The sequence below is a fragment of the Camelus bactrianus genome, chromosome 13 (assembly GCF_048773025.1).
Source record: "Camelus bactrianus isolate YW-2024 breed Bactrian camel chromosome 13, ASM4877302v1, whole genome shotgun sequence".
Taxonomy (NCBI): Eukaryota; Metazoa; Chordata; class Mammalia; order Artiodactyla; family Camelidae; genus Camelus; species Camelus bactrianus.
In genome coordinates, this window is record NC_133551.1 from 69,404,112 (window position 1) to 69,431,135 (window position 27,024).

Sequence of the window (27,024 nt, forward strand, 5' to 3'; positions counted from 1 at the left end):
CCAGCATACGGTCTGTGTGCACAGACACGGTCACAGAGAGCCCCGGAGCAGGGCTGCTGGGGCCCCAAGCCTGCCACCTGCATGCACTGCAGTGGCTGCCCGAGCACAAAGGGACAAGAAGCAAGTTGGGCCCTGAGGAGAGGCCACTCTCCAAGGGGGCCTACCACCGCCTGCTTGGTCCAGGCTGACCTCACGCCTCACCCAAACACTGGCCACAAAGGCTGCCTCCATGGCCTCCCGGCCTGCCCTCTCTCTACTGCTCTTCAGGTGATCTTTCCAAAAGGCAACACTCTTAGTCAAGACCCCTCCATGGCTCCCCATCACCCCCAGGATAAAGCCCTGCTGACAGGCCCCAGGCCCCTGCCTGCTGCTTTTCTTGGCCCTGGCTGATTCTACGCAATTTCCACGCACACTCATTTCATCCTCCCCACGGGCCCATCTCTGCAGATAACATAACTGAGGCTGGGAGAGGTTCCATGACCTCCACCGGTTTCCCACACGAGCCGAGTCACCATCCTCCTTGTCTGGGCTGGAAAGCCAGCTCGTCCATGACTCCTGGCTGCCCCTCACCCCTCCAGGCCCAAGTCTTGTCCAAAGGCCCACCACTTCCTCTTTTTCCTTTCCACTGCTACACTCTAGGGTGAACCCTTCCACCTCTGGGTGCCCACCTGGCTTCCTGCCCTCAGTCTCTCCTTTCTGTCCAATTCCTCCAGCACGCTGCTGCCATTTTGAGCTCCCAGAAACAGCCTTTCATCCTGTCTCTCGCCTGCTCAGACGCCTCCAGGGGCTCCCCAGGACCAGAGAGTCAAAGGCAAACTCCTTAGCTTGGTGTTCAGGCCCTTCCCCTTCACCTGAGGGATCTGGGGAGACAGGTACAGAGGGTTGCTGGGGAGCCTTCCTAGTGCACCCCCTCCTCACAAAGGTTCCTATCTCTCTTACCGGCAGGCAGGGGTTGTACCCTTTAGTAGGGGGTGGGGAGGGGCTGGCCAATGGAGACCAGAGCTGGATTCCAGGTGTTGGCGCCCAGCTGACCTCCCAGACCTGCGCGGTCCTCACTTGGGGGCCTACAGGGGTGGGGCATCATTCTCTCTAGTTGGGGGGCTCCTTGGGGCCTCAGAAAGGACAGGAGCTTGGGGAGAGGAGGAGAGCCCCTGGCGGCAGCATTCTGTACCCGAGGCTGCATTGAAATTGACCTCAGTAAGACCAGTGAAAAGAGACCAAACCAGTGCTTCCCAGATCCCAGAGTTCACAGACCAGTAACATCCCTCCCGATCTTCTGAGAAGACTGACACTGGGCTGCAACCTCTCTCTTCCTCGCAAGGGCACTCAAACGAAACAAACCCCAAACAAAGAGCATCCTCCCCTCTGCTCTGCCATCCGTTCGCAGCAGAACGGCCAAGGGAACAGCAAAAACAGGAGGAGAGAATCTCGGAGTGCAGGACACACTCTTAAAGTGAAACTGGTTTTGATTTCAGGGAAATTTAATACACTGTCCTTTGGTTTTCTGATCTTGCTACCAACTGATGAAGTGTTTGTCACTGAGAGGCCAGGGTCTACACACAGCCCTTCAGAACTGCGAGGCTAAAATATGCCCCCTTTGTCAGCCACTGTCACCAACCTCACACAGGGGCATGTCCAAGGGGGGAAAAAAACCAGAAACTTTAACTGTCACCGTGCATTACATTAAAAACCTGCAATTAAAATTAAGAAGAGACTATTATAAAAGGATTTTTCCATTTGCAAAAAAGTGTCCGGCCTCAGTTTTCCCATCGGTGAAATGAGAAGTTGGGTGGGACCAGATTATCCCATAGTGTCTTCCGGAATTGAAATTCTGGATTTCCCAAGTTAGTCCGAGTTAGAGAGGCTGCCTGTGTCACAGCAATGTGCAGTTTTCAGAGAGCTCTTTGGAGAAAATAAAGACTACCACAATTTATAGGGGAATGAGGTTTTAGGCCACTTGCCCACCTCCCACTCCTCTGGCTGGGCTTGACCTTCAGCAGGTGGGAGCAGAGCAGATTTGCCAAAACAAACAGGTGCCCTCCTCCGTGCCCGGCTCAGTGCACTGAGCATTTCCTTAGCACCCCTTCCGGGGTGAGGCTGTTCACAGGAAATCTGTATCCTGTATGTGCACAGATTACCACCTGGGCAGTTGGGTAGCAAACTGGTATCAGTGGTTATCTCTGGGGCGTGGGGCTGGGGCGAGAGGAGGGGGCTGTGCACTTCCGACTTCCACGCCTCTACACCGGGGTTTCCCGGCTTCGGCACCACTGACATGCTGGGCCCAATAACTCCCTGCTGGGGGGCTGTCCTGTGTATCGTAAGCTACTTAGTAGCATCTCTGGTTTCCACCCATTAGACGCCAGTAGCATCTTGATCCCAGATATTGCCAAATGTCCCTTGGATTTCAGGGGGAGGGGGGTGACCCCCAGCTGAGAACCACTGCACTAGACTATTGGTTTAAATTATTTTAAAATGAAGCACGTACAATAATATCTATTAAGGTTATTAAGGCTATCTCTATTCAACACCTCAGCAAGTGTTGCCAATCTGCCTCCCCAAAGTTCTCAAATAAACCTACTTCCTGCCTCTTCCATTGCTGCCACTGTCACCTGGGCCACTATCACAAAGCCTCCTATCTGGTCTCCCTGCTCCCAGCCTGGCCCCAGCAAGTCCTCCGCCCACAGCAGCCAAAAGGAGCTTCTGAAAGTGTCCTTCAGTCATGTCACTCTCCTGCCTGGCTTCCTACGGCCTTCAGGAATAAAATCCAAACTCCCCACCTGCCTTCCAGGGGCTCTGCCGCCCAGATCCTGGATCCCTCTGCCGTCTTCCAGTCCTGGCCACTCACGGTGAGGCCTGTGGACCAGCAGCCTCGGCAGCCCTGGAGCTGGTGAGGAAGGGAGAAGCTCAGGTCCGCCCTGGATCCGCTGGAGCAGAAGCTGCCTGTCCATGGGTGAGGTGCATCTTCCAGGGACAAGTTGGCCCAGTCTGCCCCTCACCCCTACCCCGCACTCCAACCCCTCTGCCCCTCATCACTGGCTCCTCCTCATGTCACTTCAATGTCACTAACATGGGGAGGCGTCTCAGTCCAGACATTTGCAAGTCGTGGCCCCATGTAATGTTACATCTTAGCGCCCTGCTGGTTTGGGACACAGCATGATGGCAACTCGTAATCATCTTGTTTACGTTCTGTTTTGTCTGTCTCTCCCCATATCCCACGCCCAGAGAAAGCTCTGTGAGGGCAGGTCCAGGGCAGGCGGCACCAGGCACAGAGAAGGTGCTCTGCAAATATTTTTGGAATTAATAACGTGCACAAGTATCGTGCCCTTACTATGGGGCAGTACCTTTTCTTAACGTGGATCATCTCGTTTATTCTTCATGAAACCTAAGAGGTGAGACAGGTACTATTTATGATAATCCCCATTTCACAGATGAGGAAGCAGAGGCAAGTGACACATGGTCTCATAACAGGCAGAGTAGGGGTTCCATCTGGGGCGGTTGGGGGGTGACCTGGCCCCCGCCACTGCACACACTCCTACTGTGCCACCTGCCCTCTTATTCATAAATTAAACCGCATTTTACCTGCATGAAGGGGTGCTTGACATTGAGAAGAAATTCCTAGTGAATACTTTATATAAAATAAAGAATTCTGCTGTTGGGGAATCATAATCCTTTCATGTGCTTCGGGGGTAAGTTCCATCTTTGTATTCGGAATCTGTATAAGCAAAGCCTGTCTATCCGTATGTTCCTGAAGACTGTTGCTATGGAACACTCCACTTCCAGATGTGAGTCCAGAAACAAGCCCAGCATGGAAGACTCAGGCCACTCAAGCTAAGGGACAATCACTGTTTCCATGCCCTCTGGCAGCGGGCAAGCCTTCACCCCTCACTGCCACCCAGAAAGTGACCAGTGTTCATCGCTGGATATCTAGGGCTTTCCTTCTACGGCCCTTCCTGCTACCCTCAGCCTCGCTCCAAGGAGCATCAACCACGTTCCTTCTCACTCGGGGCTGTACCAGGTACTCGCAGCATTGCAGCTCCAGGATACTTCGGGGGACACATATGACCTTGTTTGACCTCCCTGAGAGTCAGGGCCACGTGTCCCCATCGTCACATCGCCAGCACAATCACCTGAATGTTCTAAGGACAATGCCAGGCTGCCTTCATTTAGTTACCTTCCTGAATTTAATCCTCATGACAAGCCTTTACATAGGGAACACAGGGTCTCAATTTGGCAAGTGAGTAACTTGAAGTTCAGAGTGGTGAAGTAGTTTGCCCAAGGTCACAAAGCCAGTTGGTGAGAGACCCAGAGCTTGAACAGTTCAACTCAGAGCAGGTCTAGCAAACAGATAACCATGGTAGCTAATGCTTGCCGAGTCTGTACCGCACGCCAGGCACTGTGCTAAGACCTCACATGAGTCCCACAGGGTGGGTGCCACAATTGTACCCATTTCCCAGATGAGGACACTGAGGCTCAGAGAGGCAGACGGACACCTCCTCAGGGTCACAGAGACAAGAAGAGCACAGAAGTTGGAGTCTAGGAGTGACACGCTGCACAGGGTGGCCACCTTGCTTTCAGCCTAGTGTAGTCACACAATCTTCATCTACAAACCAGCCCTCACGGAGTCTCACGTGGGCAGCTGGACATCATGATTTGATGGTTTGCCTTTTATTTTTGTTTTCAACCCAAAGGAAACCGAGCAGCTTGAGAAACCCACACTGTGGTTCCCAAGATGCTGGCAAAAAAGAAAAAAAAAAAAGAATCCACAAAATCAACAAACAAAAGGGTTGTTTGTCCATCTTGGGTCCAGTCTTGTCCAGCACCTGATGCCACTCCCCTGCCCCCAATCTGAGAGCCAGCTCCGTGTGGCAGGAAGCCTGCCGTCCATTTAGACATTACAGTGACCATCAGCCCCGATCTCTTCCAATGGAGTAAACATGATGGTTAGGAACACAGGACAAGGCTGGGAACAAGGCTTTGAGTTTTTAAAATGAGAGAATCTGAGAGAGGGTTTTAACCACAGAACGTCAGCTTTCCCTGCACGCGAGTCAGAAAGGCATCTGCTTCACCTGTTGACACAGGCCACCCTGAAGACTGTCCTGTCACTTCCCTGAAGGCATGAAGGACAACCTCCTGTCCTCTCGGCCTCCACCTGGCTCAGTCACAAACCAAGGGAGGTGTGTGACCTTGCAGTGACGGTAAACAAAGCTGACAGGTCTCACGGCGTACCATGGGCTGGATGCCACTCCATGTGCTGTACACAGACCGACGCATGACAGCCTTTTAAGGTCAGGACTAGCACCCTCATCTGACAGATGGGAAACTGAGGCGGTTAGGCAGCTTGCCCTGGGTTCCACGGCTGGTAGAGCCAGGATGTGAACCTGCTTTCTGAACCAGTACACACGGCCTTCCTGAAGAAGGGAGCATCTCTTGCTCAACCAGAGATGGCTTCTCATTCGGGTACATGGGGGGCTTCTGTATTGATCCCCATCCCACAGAGCTGCCAGCAGTGTGGTGCAGTGAAAAGCCTCAGCAGTTAGGCAGACCCGAGTTTCAGTTCTAGCTCCATGGTCCTGGCTGCGTAACTTTGGACCAGAGACTTGACCTCTCTGAGCCTCAGTTTTTGCTCTGTAAAATGGGGATAAGAATAGCACCTATACCCATAGGGTTATTATAAGCATTAAAGTGGGTAATAATCATTGTAACAGCTAACATTTACTACATGCTTCCCTTGCTTAAGGCACTTTTAAGCAGTACTGCCATCTTCCTCATTCCACAGAGGAGGAGCTCAGAGAGGTTAAGTCACTTGCACGAAGACACACAGCTAATGGTGGCGATGTTGGGGCTTGAGCCCTAGGCTGACTCTGAGCTGAGGCTCCTAAGAACTGCACCACGCGTCCTCTTATATAATTCAACGTGTACACAAAACAACATAACACAACAGCTCTTCAACATACAAAGTCATTATTTTCTGGAGGGCAGAGAGACAGGATCCAGAGAGGGCCTGTCTAGTTCTGCCTGATGCCCAGTGCCTGGCAGACGCCTGCAGCCCTGTGCGGGAGTCCTGCCCTCCGTCTCCAGCACAGCAGACCCTGTGATGCCCGGCACATGGCCAGGATCAGCCCGGTGACTGAGGGCGCTTTGTCCACAGCTTAGAGCTGGTCTTGCCGATTATCAGGAGCCCGCCCTGGGACCAGACTTTGACCCCAGTTGAGTTTTACGCTTAAAAACAGTCTAACCGTAGGTGCTCGGCATCCTAGCCAGAAGAGACCTTGGTGATTAGAGTCCAGGGTGCCAAAATGCAGATGCCTCTGGCCCCACCCAAGACTGCTGACGCTGAGTGGCCAGAGCGGGGGCGGAGGCATCTGCTCATTTACTTGTTTACTTAAAAAGTATAATTTATATCCAGTAGAATGCATAGAGCTTAGTGTACACTTTGACAAGTTCTAACAACATACGTCCACATAACCACTGCTTAGATCAAGATATAAGCCATACCCATCGCCCCAGAAGGTTCCCTGTGTGCGCCTTCCTCGAATCGTCCCCCACCCCAGGCGGTCACGGATCTGCTTTCTGTCACTACTGGTTAGTGTCGGCTGTACCAGAAGTTTACATAAATGGATTCATACGGTGTGTGCTCCCTGTCTGCCTTCTTTTGTTCATCTATGGTGCTGTCTGTGTTTGTAGTTTGTTTGGTTCCTTTCTCTTGCTCAGACGGACACTATCCGGCGACACCACTGTCTATCTGGCCGCCTGCCGCTGGACACCTGGGCTGCTTTCTCGTTTGGGCTGCTGGGCACAAGCTGCTACGGGCGTTGGTCTAAGAGTCTTTGTGTGGCCTGTGTAGGCCTTTCCCTCCATCAATACCGAGGAGTGGGATTGCTGGGGCACAGGGAGAGGCACTGACTTTGACCCTCTCTCCAGGTGCTGCAGCCCAGATGGGGTGGGATTCCCTGACCTGCTCTCTTTTAAGCCCTCTATCCAGGTGAGAAGCCCGTAGAGGTTACTGGACCTGTCCTGGGTCACAGAGGAATCTGTCTTCCTAACCAATGATCCTTGAGTCATTCCACAGTTTGATTCACATGGAGCTTTGAAAGCTGAACCAATTCTGAGTTCTAACTAGTGATGACACCTGTTCATACAAGGGCGGCAAAGCCCATGGAGATAATGCAAAGGGTCTTCTCATTGCCAAAGGTTCATGCCTCCTTCCCCATCGTCTGCAGATTGAATGTGACAAGAATGCATCACTCACAGTCCTTCGTCTAGACTCCATCAGGGACCCCCATGGACCTCCAATGCCAACTGAGCAGAGGCAGTAAAGCGACGTGGTTAGAGTAAGTGGTGATTAAAATCCAAGTCTGTCTGGGTGGCCTTAGGCAAACTGCATCACTTTTCTGAGCCTTGCTTTCCTCATCTGTAAAATGGGGACACCAGCATTACCAGCTCATGATACTGGAGTACAGGTTAAACAACATGAGGTGCAGAAAAGGAGGTGGCAGTGGCTGGATGAACAGCAGATCGGGGGTCAGGGAGCAGTAACTTGAGACCCACTATTACCCAAGAATCCCTGCATCCCCTACCAGGCAGAGGTGGGGCAGGATTTGCTAAATATTGCAGGTTTTAGGGCCCCATTGTGGACTTACAGAATCAGAATCCAGGGTGGGGTCTAGGATCTGCTTAAGCAAGCTCCCTGAGTGCTTCGGATGCTCACGGAAGCCTCGGAACCCTCATCCTGAGCGAGAACCACGGTGGAGCCTGGGGAGTCAGCTGGACATGAGGGTGCAGACAGTGTGGAAGGACCCAGGGGGGCAGCTGAGGCTTGCAAGAGCTGCAGCGAAGAACCGGGCCAGCGAGGACCAGGGACTGATTTATGCCTCCACCAAGACTGCCTCTCAGCTCTGCCCCAGGGATTCCAGCCACACGTGCCTCACTCAGCAAAGTCCTAACGCCTTTGCAAGGTTAAAAGGTCTGGCTTTGGAGCTAGGAGGCTCTAGGTTCGACTCCCAGCCATACCACTTCCTGGTTGCATGAGCTTGAGCAAGTTATTTCAGCTGAGTTATTACACAAAGGGTGTAATAAGAAATGTGTCTCTCTAACGGAGCTGCCAGAAGGAAGGCACTCGCTTGAGCGGGTAGACCATTTAACACCTTGCCGGGCAGCCTTCACACGGTTGGTCCTGATGCAGTGCTAGGACTTCATTTTGCATCCCTTTTAGGTTTAAGGGATGCAGTTGGTGACTGTTGATAACTGAGAAATACTCCCCGATGCATGGGGCGGGGGAACAGAGCACACGGCCCTTTCATGCACCTGGCTGTTCCTCCAGCCGTGTTCTCCCACCATTCGGTCTCAGCTTTAATCCCACCTTCTCCACGATGCTCCTAATACACCCATTTGCTTAGCCTTCTACAGCTAAACAGTGGGGTCTCCTGAGAGCCAGGGAGCCCCAGCTCTGCAATGGAGGGAGGGAGAGGAGCAAGCGACTTCAACAAGCCTCAGTCTCCTCATCTGCAAAGTGGGTGTCATAACAGAACACCTCTAGTGCATTGTTGTGGGACTTACGTAAAACAACCCAGATAAACCAGGTAACCCAGTACCTGGCCCACAGTAAGTACGCATTAAACCTCAGCGCACACACTGTGGCCTGGTGTTATTCCTGAGTGGCCCGTGGTGCCCTCCCTCCGGCCAGAGACTAGAAGCCCCAGGAGGACAGGGCTCACGTCAGACAAAACTACACCCAAACCAGAGTCCAGGGCCTCAGGGATGATCTCCGGCTGCCCTGACCAGGGAGGCAGATGTTAACTGTTCTTCTGGATGCCTCTCCGGGGGGCTGAGAGTCCCCTGCAGTGAAGGGAGGCTCCTCCGGATGGTTAGGGTGGGCTGTGGCCCTGGGTGGCCAAGGGGAAGCAGCCGCACTGGGTGAGGCGGGACTCATGAGGCGCAGGTGGGATGAGGGAAACCAGGAAGGACCCTGGGTGCACCCCGTCTGAACCCCTCGTTTTGGAAACGAGGGTTGCCTCGAGACAACTATTTTAGCACTCTGTGTGGAGCACGGGGAACTGGGGAGGGGGCTGGGGACACCCCCTCCCAACCCATCAAGGCCAGCCTTCTCATCCATGTGGGATACAGACCCAGGAGAGAGGGGCCCGAGGGGACTCTGCCCCAGGTCTCTGACAGCAAGGGGCCAACCCAGGATTTGAACCTGTGTCTCTAGGGCTCGAACACAGCGTTCTTACATTTGCCTCCTAGCAGGGTGCAAATCAGGCAATCTTAAGGCAACCCTCCAGCCAAATCTGAAACAGACTGAACCCCTTACAGAAACATCTGGGAGAGGGTCCCACAGAGACCACCTGCCTCTAACCAGTGCTCTTTGTAATCCAGCTGTTCCCCCAGAAAAGCTGTTTTTGTCAGTCTGTGTCCTCCTTTGTCGTATGACCACCCATGTCACTTCAACATCTTCCATTCCCCAGCCCCCTTCTCCTCCAGACTTCCCAGTCCCAGTGCAAGAGGCCCTTCCCTCACCGACCTGGGCTTGAAATCTCAGTGCCCTTCAGCATTCTCTCCTCCTTACTCCACCCCCAGCACAGACACACTCCTGGGTCTCAAACTGGCAGCCTGAGGGCTATATCTGGCCGTGGACATATCTCATCTGGACTGTGAAGTGTTATTTATTTAAATAATAGAGTAGTTGCCATGGATAATCTCATGTACAAAACTTAAAGATCTGGTAAACCTGGCCCCAGCACTCACATGTAACCAGCAGCTGGTGCTGAATCACAGCTGCCTCCTAAAGAAGCGGCCTGCCTTCCCTTTTGCCACAGTCCCCACCACTCCCTGCTGCCTCATGTCTGGACAGACCCTCTCCCTAAATCCCCTGCTGCGTCCTGTGAGACCCGTGCGCTTGGAACTCATGCTCGCTTCCACATTCAGTTGGTCCCCAGACTTGTTTCTTCTTCCTTCTCAAAGCCTTTCTCTGCAGGGATTCTTCCTGCCCCAACCATCTCCCTCCTGTTTCTCAGGCCCTATTGAAGGCCATAGTTACTATAACCCGCTTTTCTAAGGCTTTCTTGGCCGATAGGTGTAGCCACACCAACCCTCCAGCCACCATGTCTGTCAAAACATCAGAGGAGTCCCTCACAGCCTCCAGGACAAAGTCCAACTCTCCTGGGAGGGTTTGGACTGCCCCGTTCTGCCTTACTTGCCATGTTCCTTGAGTGACCGCTGTGTGCAGGGCCCTGTACCAGGCACCAGCAAGACTGGGGTGGATCCATACATGTTCTCCGCCAGAATGAAGATGAGTGCAACATCGGGGTCCCGTCCAAGGGAGGGAAACAGTACTGGGCTCACCCCTCCAGTCACATAGGTCTGCCTCCCAGCCTCTGCCCACGGTGGGCCTCTCTGCCTTGGCTCGCTCCCCTCCCCCTAGCTAACCAGGAAGGTCTCCCCTCTGTCCACATCCAGCTCTCATCCCCCTTCTCCAGGACACCTCCTCCGCGGCCAGCAGGAAGCAGCTCCTCTGAGCTGTCAGTGCGGGTCACCTGTCTTAGCCAGCCTCCCCTGGCCACTCACAGGGTTCTGGAGGGAGTCATGTTCAATCCTACTTTCTCGCTTTAACTGCATTTAAAGTTAAGCAAGCAGGGCCTCGTCCCTGTGTTCTTATTACCACCTCTGGGCATTTGTCCGTGTCCTGGAAGGCACAGAGCCGCGCCTATCACACCACAAAACCTCTCAACAAATCTCTGCTGACTTCATTCATTCATTCAACAAACGCTCCCTGAGCGAAGGCTGGGGGCCAGGCACCACGAACACAGGCGTGAACAAGACAGAGGCCTGTTCTCAGGAAGCTTCTCTTCTACTGCAAGAGACAGACACATGAAAGGGATGGATTAACAAGCGATGTTCGGAAGAGAAAACAAAGTAGTATAAGAGTAAAGGTGGAGGATGGTCCCTCAGACCAGGCGGTCAAGGGAGGGCCCTCAGAGACAGCGACATTTCAGCTGAGACCCACAAAGCAGCAGCCTGGCGGGAAGGGGAGGCGGGGGGAGCCCCAGGCTGTCCTGAGTGACCGCATGGGGCAAAGAGCTTACCTGCCCCACCCAACGCATTACACTGTGACCTACTAAGTCTCTTAAGCTGTTGCGATGTGGAGTGGTTTGCACGGTACATAGCCTCCTCCAACCTCAGTCTCCCCATGGCAGTTATGAGGATCAATGAGTTAGGAGTTAATATATACAAAATGCTTAGAAGAGTGCCAGCCACAATTGCTACAAACATTTAAACTAATGTTAGAAATACCTAGTAAGGTCAGACCCTCTGGCCAGCCAGCCAGCCAGCCAGCCCAGGATCTGCCTCCTCGAAGGCCACCCCAAAACTGGGGTGCTGGGAAGACTTGGCTGGCCGCCCCCCTCCCCCACAACTCCATCAAGGATGCTGACCCCCCAAAGGCTACTTCCTCAAGCATCCGTGACTGTCCTCACCCACCGGATACAGCTCTGCCTTCGGGGAACTTCCCGAAACTCTTTTTTGAGTATTTTTCAGCCTGAAACTCTCTTGTAGGAAGCAGGTTTGTCTGCTCCTCTCGACGAGAATTTCCCAGTGACTGGGCAACTTCGTTCCAGTTCCCAGTAACTGGGCAAGAGCATACGAGAGTTGTAAAGCTGCCAGCATACTTCCCCACATGCAATGAGTCAGCAGAAGCACCCAGGGCTGAAGAACACGCACTTCATCCCCGCTCACTCAGCCCGGCACGTCCCTCTGTTCGATCAATGGCTCCGTCAGCTTCCAACCCCAAAACTGAGCACCAATGATCCATAAATTCAGAACCTGTACCCTCAGCTAATTACACACTTATCTCCTGTGTATCCGTACAAGGTTGCTTCTTGTACATCACTAGCCATGCTTCTTCCTTTCTGTTTTTCAGGCTATAGACCCCTTTAAAAATCTGATGAGAGCTCCTGACCTTCCTCTGAAAAATGCAGAGATGGAAGGTTTGATGGAAAATTTCAGGCATATATCCAGAGGGAACTCTACTTTGAAATGATACATTCACCCCAATGTTCATAGCAGCACTATTTACAATAGCCAAGACACAGAAACAATCTAAATGTCCATCGACAAATGACTGAATAAAGAATTTGTGGTATATTTACACAATGGAATACTACTCAGCCATAAAAAATAAAATAATGCCATTTGCAGCAACATAGATGGACCTGGAGATCATTCTAAGTCAAGTAAGCCAGAAAGAGAAAGAAAAATACTACTTGATATCGTTTATATATGGAATCTAAAAAAAAGAAAAAAAAAGACACAAATGAACTTATTCATAAAACAGAAACAGACTCACAGATATAGAAAACAAACTTACGGTTACCGGGGGGGAAGAGAGTGGGAAGGGATAAATTGGGAGTTTGGGATTTGCAGATACTAACTACCATACATAAAACAGACAAACAACAAGTTTCTTCTATATAGCACAGGGAACTATATTTAATATCTTGTAGTAACCTATAATGAAAAAGAATATGAAAATGAATATATGTATGTGTATGTATGACTGAAACATTATGCTGTACACCAGAGATTGACACAACATTGTAAACTGACTATACTTCAATAAAAAAAAATTTCAGGCAGTTAGTGGGTCCTTAATCTACTTCTGAGGACCCTGATATGAGTTATTACAAGTTTAAAATTACCCCAAAATTTCAAAATGGTCCAGACAACTGTAACACTTTATTGTTTTGATTACCAGGGGACTATCTAAAAGCAGTGTTTACAGACATCATTATATGCATAGAAAACTTCCGGAAACATATACAGGAAATTATGCACCAGGTTCCCTCTGGGAAAAAGGACTGGGGTCTGAGATGAGAGAGATTTACATTTTTTCATTGAATAGCATTTTAAACTGTTTGATTTTTTAAAATCATGGATAAAAATATTTTCTTTTTCTTAACCAGAAGTTCTTTTTTTTTAAATTTTTTAAACCATAATTTTTTTTTAGTTGTTTTTTTTTTGGGGGGGTGGTAATTAGGTTTATTTATTTATTTTTAGAGGCAGTACTGGGGATTGAACCCAGGACCTTGCGCGTGCTAAGCATGCACTCTACCATTTGAGCTATACCCTCCCCCCAAAATATTTTCTAACTAAACAAAAAAAGTTAATAAAAAATGACTTAAGTTAAGAACTATACATAACCCATTGTTACTTCCATTCCTCTAACATGAGGAAGGGGGAGGTCCCCAACTGGGGAGAAGTCAACTTCCTTCCTGACAGAGCTGAACCCACATCAGTTGGGAAAAGGCAAAAACATCACTCAAGGAGAGGGGACGAACTGTTTCTACTGGGTGTTCAACACAGGTCATTAAAGTTCCACACTGGAGGGGAGCAGGGTACTAATATTTTATTAAGTCCCTGCACAGCCTTGGTGCTGGGAGTAGGAGCTGGGAAGAACCTTCCTGTAGAAGTTAGGGGCTTCACACTTAAGCAAATCGACTCTGAGCGAGGCTGGAGGTTATCAAGATGTGTAAACGCCAGAGCGATGCTGGGAGGGGAGGGTGTAGAGATGAGAACACATAATGGATAAACCGTCTGTTATCACAACCTCCCCCACCCTCCTCTGTCCCCAGATTCAAAGAGAGTAGTTCTGCATTTATTAGGTCGAATTATGTGAAATTGCCTTTTCTGTGGGTCATCTGTAAAGGGGAGGCCAGAACCCGTTGTCTCCCAGGCTGTGGTGAGGGTGGGATGAAGCCCCTGGCTCTGCGTGCGGCACACAGCAGGTACTCAACAGAAGTCCATCCCTCCCGCCCTCCCCTCCCCGCATCATCAGCACAAAACTTTTTCAGCTTGGCCACTTCACACACATGGCACTCACCACACACACCCAGCAAGCTCGCTCCCAGGTATTTGCCCAAGAGAAACAAAAAACTTATGTTCATCCCCATATCTGCACACGAATGTTTACAGCGGCTTTTGTCATAATCACCCTAAACCAGAAACAATCCAAACACCCTTCAACACGTGTAAAGGTAAACAAACCGTGGTACCTCCGTGCAACGGAACAACACAGCGTGGAGGACTTCACACGCGTTATGCCGAGTGAAAGAAGCTGGGCTCAAAAGGCTTCACCCTGTATGATTCCATCTGTATGACACCCCAGGAAAGGCACCACTGTAAGGCGTATAAGCAAACATTGGTTGTTAAGAGCCAGGGGTGGGAGAGGGGGTGACTATAAAGGGGCGGCGTGAAGGAATTTGGGGAGACGACGAGACTTCTCTAATGTCTTGATCACAGTGGTGGTTACACAATTGTATGTGTTTGCCAAAACTCGTACATTGAATTGGACATGAAAAAGGGTAAATTTTATTGTTTATAAAAATATATATATTTATATACATGCACACCCCTCAGAGTATATAGATGTGTGTGTGTGTGTATTGTATATAATGGGAGGGTGACGTCTTAGCTCAGGCTGCTAGAACAGATACCGTAGACTAGGGGGGCTTAATCATCAGACATTTATTTCTAATAGTCAGAGGCGGGAAGTCCAGGATCAAGGTGTCGGCACCCTTGGTATCTGGTGCGGCCCCACCTCCTGGCTTGTAGGCGGCAGCCTTCCTGCTGTGTCCTCACACGGCCGGCCTTTCATTGGTGATCTCTCTCTTTCTTCCTCTTCCTGTAAGGGCACTAATCCCATGGGGACAGTCTCACCCTCATGACCTGCTCTAAACTTAAGCACCTCCCAAAGGCCTCACTTCCTAATACCATCGTTAGGGCTTCAACATATGAATTTGGGGGGGGGGGGACACAAACGTTCAGCCAATAAGAAACAGCTTTCGCAGGTGCAGGTGAGTGAGCTGCTGTGGTCTCTGCCTTGCTCCTATCTCAGCTTCCTAAGTCCAGGAAGGGAGGCCCAGATGCTCAAAGTTAAAATGGTAAACGAATCATCTAGAAGAGTGGCTAAGATTTGCAAAGCCTTCTACAGCTTACAGACTACCTGATCTTGTAGTAACCCCCAGGGGATCCACAAAAACTCTATGAGATTTTTAAAAAGTAAAACATTTTCTCTTGTTATAAAAACACTGCTTGTTTATTAAACAAAAATTAATAAATCTAGATTAGCAGAAAGCAAATTAAAATCATCCATCACCCCATCATCCGTAACTACTGAGAATATCTATGTTGGTGTTCAGACTTTCTTGAGTGTTTTGTAAACAAATATACTTTAAATTTTTTTTCAAAAACGAGATCTTACTGCAGCATGTTGTGGTGACCTTTTAAAATTTTGATATATAATGAGCAATTCTGCACGTCATCAGTATTCAGCTAAACCATAATTTTTTAGTGGTTGAGTAATATTCCTGTACACGGTGGACTCATAATTTATATAACAAATCCTCTACTGCCAGACATACAGTTGGTTTCTAATTTTATTGTTATTATAAAAAAAAAAACAAGTTGAAACTAACTCTTTACACAATCATGATTCCTCCAGATAAATTCCTGGTATTGAAACTGCTACGTTTCTTAAAGCTTTGACATGCGTTTTCAGAATGTCCTCCAATTTACACTCCCTCCCTGAGCTTGGGAAAGCCCCACCTCCCAATATGAACACATTTTTCAGCTTAAAATTTTCAAACTTTTCCAAACATTTAAAATTGGCCATGTGAAAGGCGGCATTGTTTTAATTAGCATTTTCTTTAATATGATGAGGTTGAATGTTGTTTCTTTTTCTTTTTCATTTTTTTCCCCCAATGTGCTTATGCACCACTGGCATTCCTTCTTGAAAGCTCCCTCTACAGTCCTCCGCTCTACCAACTGAGCTATCGAAGGAATCACTGGCATTCCTTCTTAATACTATTTCTCCACTAGGGCATTCAATTTTTCATTGGGAAAGGTCCCAAATGTGTTCAGAAAAGAGCCCCTTGCCTGTTGTGTGTTGCAAAGATCACTCCAGTTTAATATTTGCTGTATTAAATGTTTTAAATTTTAGGAGCCTAATCTACCCATCACTTTCAGGAGTTTCTTTTATAATTTGATCTTTTACTATCATGCTTTAAAAGCCCCTTCCAAAAAGGGGCTTTAGTAACTTTATAGTGGACAAATCTTGTAGACACAACTTTGACCAAATGATCAAGGTTAACATCCCCAATAAGTCATGCTGGTGTCGTGTAAATCCTGACATGATGTCAGGAGGACACTTCACCTCTGTAGTATTCTTTCCCCAAACCTCAAACCCCAGTCTAATCATGAGATGATTATCAGACAAACCCAAAGTGAGGGACATTCTACAAAACACTGACCAGTACTCATCAAAGCTCTCAAGGTCACAAAGTCCAAGGAAAGACTGAGAAACTGTTACAGATCGGTTGAGACCAAGGAGACGTGGGTACTAAATGCAAGGTGGTGTCATGGGACTGGATCCCAAAGCAGAATCATGACAGTGGGAAAATGGGTAAGATCCAAATAAAGTCTGTCCTTCAGTCACTGGTCATGTGAATTTCTTAGTTTTGATACGGGCACTAGGGAAGCTGAGTGAAGGGTATACGGAAACTCTGACTATTTTTTGCAACATTTCTATAAATCTAAAATTATCCCGTCCTTTTTTTTTTTTTTTTTTTTTTTTCCAGTTTTGACTAGGACAGACAACAGTCCAGGCAGAAAAGCCATCCAAGCTCATGGCTATGGGTCAGGGGTGGGAGGAGGAGAGTGTGAGTGGGAAGTGGCTCCTGGTTCCTTCTGACAGACTCACTGGAGGTGTGGAGATGGGCAGGGGCAGCTAGAACGGGTCTGTAAAGGTAAACTGAGTCTGAACTCAAAGGAGTCCCAAGTTTCAAGAAATCATCTTTAGAGCTTTCAAAGCTAAGCAGCTTAGCCCAGACTTGATCTTGCAGGCAGTGGGGAAGCAGTTAAGATTTTAGTTCAGTGACTGATATGGTTATGGGTTTATTTCACTTGTTTGTTTTCTAACATACTGACCCCTCCTCCCACCCAATAAGGCCTCAGCTCCAGGAGAGCAGGAACCCCATCTCGCCTATGGAACATTTCTCCCCAACTCCTCCTCCAAAACCCTGAACACCTGGCCTGTAGAAAGAACTCAGTGGATACGGGATGAATGAAAGAAATCATGTAAATGGCTTTTCCCACCCCTGCCCTCCCCATCTTGTATCAGCCGGTGTGAATTAAGCTGTTTTTACGCCTCTGGGCCTTTGCACAGGCCGTGCCCTGCCAAGTGCACCCTCTTCTGCTGCTGACTTTCTGCTTCCCCTTGAGATTTCAGCTTAGACTTCACTCTTTCTGAACTTGACTCTCTAAGAGTGGGTTAAACTAACTCTCTAAGAGTGGGTTAAACTACTTCCTTTGAGCTCCAGGGCGTCTTCATCCCTGGTCAGCTTATTGTAATGGTGACTCCCAGGAGGACTGGCCCACCTGGAGGGCTGAGCTGGCCTCTTTAGTTCACCACCAGCTGTGTGACCAGCACACGGTAATATCAGTACATTTGTTTAAAATGCCTGTCTGTGGCAGCCAAAGACTTCCTCCCCATCCCCCCATAGTACAATCTGCATCTGTCACTGTTTGAAAGCAATTCCCCAAAGGCAGCTAATTGCTACCCTCCAAACTGCTGCTAATGAAGCTGTAATCTTCAGGGTCTGAAAGTGCAAGGGGTTTGTTTTTTTATCATATTCCCACCCACCACCCCCAACCAAGTTTCAAGAAACCACGCCCACACTCTACCAACAAAGCCTGGCCAGTGGGGCGGGGAAAACACGGATCAAGGGCAAGGTACATAAATGCTCTCTCTGCCTCGCCCTCTCTCTCCCTCTCAGACCAGATGTGAAGAGGAGAAAGCGGCCAAGACATAAAACCCACCAAGCCTTAGTGCCACCTGGTTCTATGTCCTGAATAGAAGAAATGGCGGAACCTTCTGGACACATCCAGAACTATACATCCTACGAGATCACGATCCTAAAAAAAAAAAAGGACCTTGCTCACCACGGTGAATTCTTGTCCTGGTTCTGGCAAGATTTTGCTGGGTGACTTTGAGCCCATCACTTATTCACTATTCTATTAGTGAAGCTCTGGGGACATTAAAAAAGAAGAAATGCCTCCTTGAAAAAGGCTTAACCAACCCTGTGATATGTTTTCAATGCTGGCAGTGAACAAATGGACTGTTTTGTGCACTGTGACAAGGCTGGACCGCTGGCATGACAGCTACAGGCTTTATGATAAACATGAATTCCTGGTGCACATACCAGCATGGCCTGTAGGAGAGCCAGGCTGCACAGCAAATGTGTGTTTTGGGCCTGCAGCTCTGATACTGACTTGAGTGCCTCATCCGGAGACTCTCGTCATCGCCAGGCCTGAGAGCCCACCCGCCCCGCCCCGTGCAGGCCCCGGTCACTCTGTTTTCTGGCCTCAGTTTCTTGGCTAGACCAGCCGCAGTTTCCAACTTGCCGTTTTGTTTTATTGTTAAAGTCGCAGGATCTCTTTAAAGGGATCTGTCGCACTTTGACATCTGGAACGTTTGTGAGCAGCGTTTCTGTCCAGCTGGCCCTGCTTCCCATCACTCAGCCCTGTCCCTGCAAGCCCTTGAGTTGCTTCTGGGACCCGTCCAAGGAAGCCCAACTTTCCCAGGATCACAGTTATAAAAACCAGTGGACCGGAGCACTGCTGCCCAAGGTTCTTACCCCGCCGTTGGAAATATATTTGTCCGGTGACTCAGTGCACAGCCTCCTACAAATAGCTAAGAAAGTTTTACTAAAGAATACTTCTCATGACAGGAGGTGCTCTGTTTGCTTGTCTACTTTCTTCTATTTCACTTAAAAAGAGCTCGTGGAAAACCACTTCCCTGATTTTAAAACCCATGAATAAGTCTCTGCCTGTGGTCTGTAAACATTAGCCTGGGGAATCTCCCAGATCACTTCTAGTGTTGGAAATTTACATGGCATTCACAAAGCTGGGATCCAGGTAGAGGAGGAGAGATGCCAGGAGATCCTGTCCCCAGGGTGGAGTGACTGACCTCACCTGAGCAGGTAAGAAATTCTCTGCACATCTTTGCCACCGAAACACCTGCTCTCCAAAAGGCAGGGCTTGGAGACAAGCAAAACAAATACTGATTTTTCTAGGGACCTGCACTTGCCACCCCAGTGCCGAGTCCTGGGGAGATTTAGGGCAAGGGGTGATGACAAGAAGGTGGGAGCACTTGGCTAGGTTCAAACCAACACAGCAAAAGATCAGAAGACACAAAACTCTCTTCCTCCCTCCTGTAATCTCTGGGTCACACCCACCCCACCCCCATGGCTGGTGTCCTTCATTTCCCAGAGGCTCACTGAGAATCATTGTTTGCTTTAGATTTTGTAAACACAGCCCTTTCCCAAACAGCCATGGTGATGCAGAGGTGATGCACTGTGGGACTTCAGGGCCCCCTGAAGTCCCACAGTGGTGAATAATTTGCATAGGGTTACAGAATTTTGGCTACTGACGTGTTCAACAGAGCCAACACAAAAATCTGGCCTCCAGACGTCAGATGGTAACAGCACGTGAAACTGGCAGGTTAGAACCGGTGTGAAAAAATTATCACACGGGGAAAATACACATTATGATGATGAATTGAAAAAAACCAGGATATGAAATAGCAGAGCAAGCAAGCAAACAAACAAACAAAAAGATTTGAATAAAACATCACCGTATCAACAGTGGTTGCCAGCATATGGAGATGTTTTCCTTCCAAGTTTTCTATGTGGAACATTATAAAGTGTGGTTCAGGGAGAGACAGGTAAGTTTAATCACTAGCTTACAAACTGGCGTGAAAGTCAGCTTGAACAAACAGGTCCTGAAAATGTGAAGATATATACAGACACACACACACACACACACACACACACACACACACACACACACACTCCTTGCTTTCCAGGGGCCCCCGCATGTATTCCTTCTGGACATGTGACTGCGATGTCCCCAGATACCTGGCAGTGTGAAGTGTAGGGAGAAAGGGGACCTTGCGGGGGTGGGGGGGTTCTGTTCTGTTTTGTTTTTTTCTTCAAGAACCAACCCCCAAATCAAGACATAATCGGGGAACCTGGGTTCTAGTCCTGGCTCTGATCTCAGGCCCAGCCCTTCCCTTCCCTGCCCTTCCCTTCCCTGGGCCTCAATTTTCCCATTTGTAAAATAAGTAGAGTGGACTTTCTGATGGTTAAGGTCCCTTCTTGGCTCTAATATTCTAAGAGCAAAAAGGCCCAGCATTCAGCGGGAAGGGCTGCTAAGTCTGACAAATCTAGGGCAGGAGAGAACAAGGAAACTTGCAGCTGCTCAGCCCACGTAAACACAACAGACTAGAAGATGAGGGCCAGGCCAGCGCCTGGAGGTAGGGGTTGGGGCTGTGGGCAGGGAGGAGCTGAAAATCAGCCTGAGGCACTTAGCAGAGACCCTCGGAGCACTACCTGGGGTCAGCGTCTTGAGCAGGGCAGCCTAACCTGAAGCAGGAAAAATCAAACAAATGACCTGTTTCTTTGCGGAACCAGAGCTCCCAGGATGGGCAGCCAGTGCACCAAGTGTTCAATACAGGAGGAGGGAGGAATAAAACACATCGCCAGGCTAAGCCAAGCTACCTGTCCAAACTGGGGAGGAGCAAGACTCTCTGAAGCGGCCGGCAAGACTAAGACGGTGATAAAACCACCTACCCAGGACTAAACTGGGGCCTAAAGCAAGTCTCTGACTTGCAGGTGGCCAGGCCTCCCGGGATAACCCAGAGGAACCTCGACCTGGTTCTGCTGCTGACTTGCTGTGTGCCCTTGGGCAGGTTCCTTTCCCTCTCTGTTTCATTTGTCAAATGAGAGGACATTCTAGGGTCCTCCCGTGGCAGGTGAAAAGCCGTGTGTGGCCCACCTCCCAGAGAGGTTTATAACCTGGAGAAGGATACTTTTACAGTTGTCAGCTGCAAAAAAGGACTCCTCAAGGCTTCAGAGCATACGCAACAAAAGTGAAAGCAAAGGCCCGCAGCCAGAAGCAGACCCTGCACCATGTCCCCAGTTAGAGGGCAACTGCGCTTCGGGAACTTTCCTAGCACTTAGGGAGAAAACTCTTTTCAGTCCCTCAGATTCCATCTTAATTTGGAGCAGGGGGAAGAGAAACCCAGAGCCAAAGGTCCTGGAGCCCCGGTCTCCTCCAGCCCGAGAGTTCTGAGGGCTTCACTGCCAGCCCCGCAGAGGGAGGGAAGGACATTTACCAGAACCGAGACCCAGGAAACCAGGAGCCCCCAAAGGGGTGGGCAGCCCAGTGCAAATGTCAACAGGAGATGGGCTGCTGGCTTCGCCATCCCTCACATGGACCCAGAAACTCCTGGGCCGTGTGACTTCTGGGGCCAGAGAGCTGGAAAGACACAGCTGGAGGGGCCTGGGCCCTGCCGCGGTCCCCGGCACCTGCCACCTCACTGTGGTAGAAGACAGGCTGGCAGTTTGGGCCTCATACCGAATCCACAAGTCTCACCCTTGACCAGTGGTCACATGTTAAGGTCACATGTTAAGGCCACATGTTAACCTCTGCCTCCTGTGTGGGGCTCCAATCCATCCCCCCTTTTCATTCCCACTGTCCCCACCAACCTGCAGACCAGCCTCCTCTCTCCTAGCAGCCTTCTCCAAACACCCATCCAACTTCCACATCGCCAGAATTATCCTCCTAATGCATCAATAGGATCAAATAACTCTCCTGCCTAAAGATCTTGAACAGAATTTGTGTCTTTCTTTGTCTTTTTGTTGTTGTTGCTCAGTGATCTATATTCTGAGCACCTAGAACAGTGCCTGGCCCACAGCAGGTGTTCAGTCAACATGTGTGTAATGGTTCTGAAATGTCTACTCAATAAAGTCCCACCGGCGGTAACGTGGCCCTGCAGATCCAGTCCAGTTCATTCCAGACCCTCCACTCCCCTTTGTTCCCCCATCCTCTCATAAACCCACCTGCCACTACCTGAGCACCTCCCCCAGCCCAGCACACCTCATGTACTTTCATACCTCCATGCCTTTGCTTGTGTTGTTCCCTCTGCTTGGACACCCTTCCTACCTCATCCCCCTGAGACACTCTACTGTTAATACACCAGCATTCTTTTCTTAGCAGGACCTCTTGGCATGCTTTGCTCTGAGTTACTTTCTGTGTTCTGTTCTTCTTTAACCCTGTAACTTCCTACAGAATACTCGCTGTGTGCCAGGCATGAATGTCCCACCTCACCCTAGGTTAGTCCCATTGTACAGATGAAGAAACCGACGTTCAGAGAGGCAAAGTGATAGCCCACTGTGGGGCACACATCCAGGGAGTGGTGGGGTCTGACTATATGGCCACTTCTCTACAACATTTGCCATTTACTTCTCACTAGGCTGGGAGCTCTCTGAGGCCCCTTGGCCCTATATCCCTGGGGCAGGCCCCGCCCTCTGGGATGCCCAAGAGACCCTAATTATTGAATTTCTGTCAGCCTAGGACACCGTAAGGAACAGATGGACCACCAGCCTCCTTCCCTTTCTCTTTCTTCTGCCTTTTCTCCCAGTCTGGGCGGTACCTCTGGCAAGCTGGGGAGGGACATATTTGGAGGGAAAAGGGGCCCCCTCCCAATTCCATTTGGCCCTATCAGCTTAAGTCGAGATCCCTGTGTGACATCTCCAAAGTGTGAAAGCCTTTCACAGGTCCCAGAGCCAACCCTTAACTAGGGAAGCCATCCTGGAAGTCACTCCCTCAAAATGAAAGCCAGAAGCCAGCCCTAGAGGGCAATCGTTCTTCTGCGCCCGCCTAGGCTGGCTCGGGCCCCGCCCATCCCATTTCAGCCATGCCTCGGTTCCTAGCTCCTGGACCACCAGCACAGTTAGGAAGGACCCGACCCGTGGACACACAGGCTCCTCAGACCGCTGCACAGGTGCCTGCGGCTGCCACCCACCAGGGAGGGCCCGAGTGAGACCGGGAAAACCGAAGTACGTCAGTGACCCCCGTCCTTTGGCTAGGAAAGATTTCTTTTGAGAGTGACCATCCCTCTTAATCAGACCTGGCGTACCGGGCCACAGACCTCCCTTCGGGATGCAGACTAGAGATCTGATTTGGATTCTGAGTAGTATTTGCTATGCGGTAGGCGTGAATGCCCCATCTCATCCCGGGAGGTTATCACACCCATTTTCCAGATGAAGAAACCTGAGTTACATCCCACTTCGCTCACGCCCGATTCCTTATTCTTTGCCTCTAGTACCTAACACACACACACACACACACACACACACACACAAACACACACACACCCCTAAATCCTTTAAAAGTCTCCATTTCCATAAAGAGTAAGGGATGCGGGAAAGGGGCTCATGCGGGCAGCACCACGGCGGTTTCCTGGGATCTACTGAGAAGTTCTGCTCTAAGCACCGGTGGAAGGTGCCTCTTTGGCCAAGGATTCGAAACCCGCTGGGCGAATGGCACCTGTCCCCGCCAACAGGGGCCCGGAGGCCGGCTGCCTTCCCCCAGCCGAAGCCAACTGGCCTCACAGCGCTGCCCGGGAGGCGGGTGGTCCCGCACTGGCCCGGCGCGGCTCTGGGGGCTGCGAGTACCGCGTCCTCCCGCCGCAGACCGCGGGCAGGAAGCTCTCAGACGGACGGACAGACAGACCCAGACAGCCGTCGACTCCCCCCGGGGCCCCGTGAGGAACAATCCCTCCGCGGGGCGCGGCGGAGCGGAAGGCGCAGACTCACCGGGGCGGCAGCGGGTCCTGCTCGGTCCCAGCTGGGCAGCCGGGGGCTCCACGGCCCCGGCCCGCCCCCAGCCGTCTCCTTCTGGTGCCGCGATCCCGGAGCTGGGGGCTCGGGAGAGTCTCAGTCGAGGGAGCGCGGTGGCGGAGAGCGCGCCGCCCGCTCTCGAACCGGGATGGGGACGCAGGAAGCGCGGCCGCGGAGCGCCGGCGTGCGGGAGGGAGGGACCGCGAGAGGCGCGGGGCGGTGCCGGCCCGGAGCGGCCTCCGGCCCCGAGAGGCACCGCCCACCAGTCGACCCTACCGCCTACCCCCCACGCCGGCCTTCCGCGCCGTCCTGGGGCGCGCGGCCCCAGCTGCGGAGGGGGGGAACCCACTCCCTGGCGTAGGCTGGGGGAGTGCGGGCTGGAGGCGCTGGGTCAAGTCCTCCCCGACCCAGGCCGCCGGGAGTTGGCTAAACCAGGATGAGGGGAGGGAAAAAGTCCCTGACCCCTCCCCACCCGGGTCCGCGAAATTGGCTGTGTAGGGATGGGGTGCGGAGAGGTGTCTCTGTCGCAAGTCCAGGTAATTAAGGGTTAAGCAGAGCGGAGAGACCCTTCTCAGTGCTAGACCCCAAGCGAGTGCGGAGGCACAGCTCCGCGGGCCCGCCCACCGCGCCTTTACTGGGTCCGGCACTCACGTGGACACGAGGTGCACCGGCCTCCTCTCCTCCCCTTTCTGGGGAGACCGCCGCCTCCCTCTCTACCCTGGGGCGGGTTCAGGGCGCTGGGGCCCGCCTGCACCTCCCAGGGCTGGTGCCCTGCAAGGTGACTGATGGGCGGAGGTAGGAAAGGAGGAAGGGAGTTTTTGAAAAGGGAGTCAGCTGAGGCCCTCAATCCGCCTACTCACCCCCTTCCGAGTCCCCCGAACGCCCTCCAGGTCGCACCCCTGGGCCTTGGTCGGGGTGGAGTCCATTCCAGGTGCCTTCGCCCGCGCACAGAATGAGGGCGCCCTGGCTCGGGAGCTTCCCCTGCTGGGGGCCGGTTCCCAGCTTTGTGGAGAACTCGCCCAAGGGAAGCACAGGTTGGTGTCCCGCCAACCAGGTGGCAGGCGAGTGGCCCGCCTCTGCTTAGAGCCCCAAGCTGCTGCCCGAGGCCTGGTTCGGGGGAGGGTGAACCGCAACTCGGGAGGACGCCTCTTACCTGCGGCTCTGCCTCTTCCCGGTGCCCGGAGCTTTGCCCTGGAACCGTGCCGCTGGGACCCAGGACTCGGGTGGGTTGGTTGGTCTCAACCTGATTCTAAAGCACAGAGGGAGAAGGTGGACCGCCTCCTCTCTCAAACTTAGCTTGTTTTGAATTCCAAGAGAGATCTGGCTGGGGTCCCCTTCTTCGGTGACTGTCCAGCCCTTTGAAGTTCAGATCCCAAGAAAAAAGCTGATAGGCAGCTGGCTGTTGTCAGAGAATCTAGCTGAGGACAGAAGGCGCCTCCTACTGGGAATCTGCCCTGTGCGGGATGGAAAATAGACACCTTGGTGGTAATTGCAGTCAAGTTCACTTCCAGACTTCGGACTTCATGGTCCCCATGTGTGGATGCCTACAGAGTGGACACACGTGGATATTTTTCCCATTGTTGCTTCTTAATACGCGCGGTAACGGTTCAACAGGTCCCTGGTGTCTACAGAGAGGTCAGTTTGGGGCTGTCTTGTGATTTGGGGGGTAGGAAAGGCATTTGGGGAAACAGTAATGAATCTCCGTAAGCATAACAATAACTGGTATCTTCACATCCTTACTGTGGACCAAGCACCAAGTAACCAGCCACTTCCCTCGCACCATCTCATGTAACCCTCATAACAACCCTGGAAATGGTTATTGGTTATATCCCCTTTGTAGAAGAGAAAGCTGAAGCTTCGGAGGGAGGGCGGAGGTCATGTGCCCAAAGTCACACGGCTGAGAAGTATTGGGAACTCAGCCCACATTGGTCCACTCCAGGGCCTGTGCTCTCCCTGCTATAGAAAAATCCCTTGTCGGGGTCTGTATGTGCTCTCTGCCCCAAGACAAACTTCCCCTGCGTCTCCTGTCTGTCACTCAGGAAGAAGTCGCCATTGTTGCCCTCTCTGCAGAATGATGTAATTCTTTTAAAGTCTGCCTCCTGCTCTCCTGAGGACAGGGACCCCTTTGCCCGCATGCCCTTTGCCTGGCCCCCTGCAGGTGCTTGATAAATACCTGTTGGATGAATAATAGCCTCAAATCACAACATTGTTTTAGCAAATGGGGAGAACTTCCGTGTCGAAGGGACCTATGACAACAGTCTCCTACTTGAAAGCTGAGTGTATCCACTGCAAAGTTTAGACAATGAATTTGGGAATATTCCAGGCTCCAGAGGAGTGATGGGAAACAGTCACGTAGCTCTCAGATAAGACCAGGAATCTGGTTTTCATTTCACTCTGCGAGACCAACTTTGGAGAGGCCTGGACTGGGGATGATCATTTCAGATTGCTGCTCCAGCTCCTACCCAGAGGCAAAGGGCCTCAGTACTTTTCCATGCCAGGATCCAACTCCAGATCCACCCTGCTCTGCTGCACACCCAGCTAGGCAGGTCTCGTCTATCTGAGAAAATCATCTTCAGAGTGTTCCTTTCAGGCAGGCTCACCCTGGCTAATCTGGGGAGAGGCTGGAGAAATTCTCAAAGCTGAGCCACAGGCAAAACCAAGAAGCTGGCAAAGGAAGTATGTTTCTCCTTGTCATCCTCCCATTCAAGCCCTCTCCTTCTATGTGGCTAGTTTCTCTGAATCTTCCCAGGTTCTCTATGGCCTACTGAGGAGCCTGACTTAATTCAACTGCCACCTTATCCCACTGATTATCAGCTGACCAGGGCCTGAGATGTGTCCTTTGGGAAAGAGCCAAAGAAATAAATCTTGAATGGTGGAATTTCTGTTACCTGTTACCATAATAGGCAGTGGGGAAGATGATAGTTACCATTTACTGAACCCTATGTTTCAAGTGCTATGCAAACATTGTGTTATTTAATCATCACAAAAGCCTTAGTAGGAAAATTCTATTATTCCTGTTTTTCAAGTGAGGCTAAGATTCAGAAAAGCTACATACCTGGATCCATGAGTAAGTGGTAGAGCCAGGAATTGAACCAAGATATATCCTTGCTCTTAACCACTATGCTAGGAACCCCGTGTGGTAGGCAAAATCATGGCCACCCAAAGATGTTCACATCCTGATCTCCAGAACTTGTGAATGTGTTACCTTACATGGCAAAAGGGACTTTGCAGATGTGATGGAGTTAAAGGTCTTCAGGTGGGAAGATTATTTTGAATTATCCTGGTGGAC

The 27,024-nt window shown here is 50.9% G+C and overlaps 1 protein-coding gene across 2 annotated transcripts in view; it reads right to left on the minus strand.

Annotated features, from left to right (window-relative positions):
- The window catches only part of TMEM51 (transmembrane protein 51), a 48,666-nt gene extending 23,623 nt beyond the window's left edge, over positions 1–25,043 (minus strand). The window contains exon 1 of one of the 2 annotated variants that reach the window (XM_074377373.1): positions 24,889–25,043. The gene's annotated coding sequence lies outside the window, so the exon portion shown is untranslated. Of the gene's footprint in view, positions 1–23,711; positions 24,323–24,888 lie in introns of those variants that run through there. The other variant, XM_074377372.1, reaches the window with a different exon arrangement.
- Positions 25,044–27,024: the final 1,981 nt, after the last annotated feature.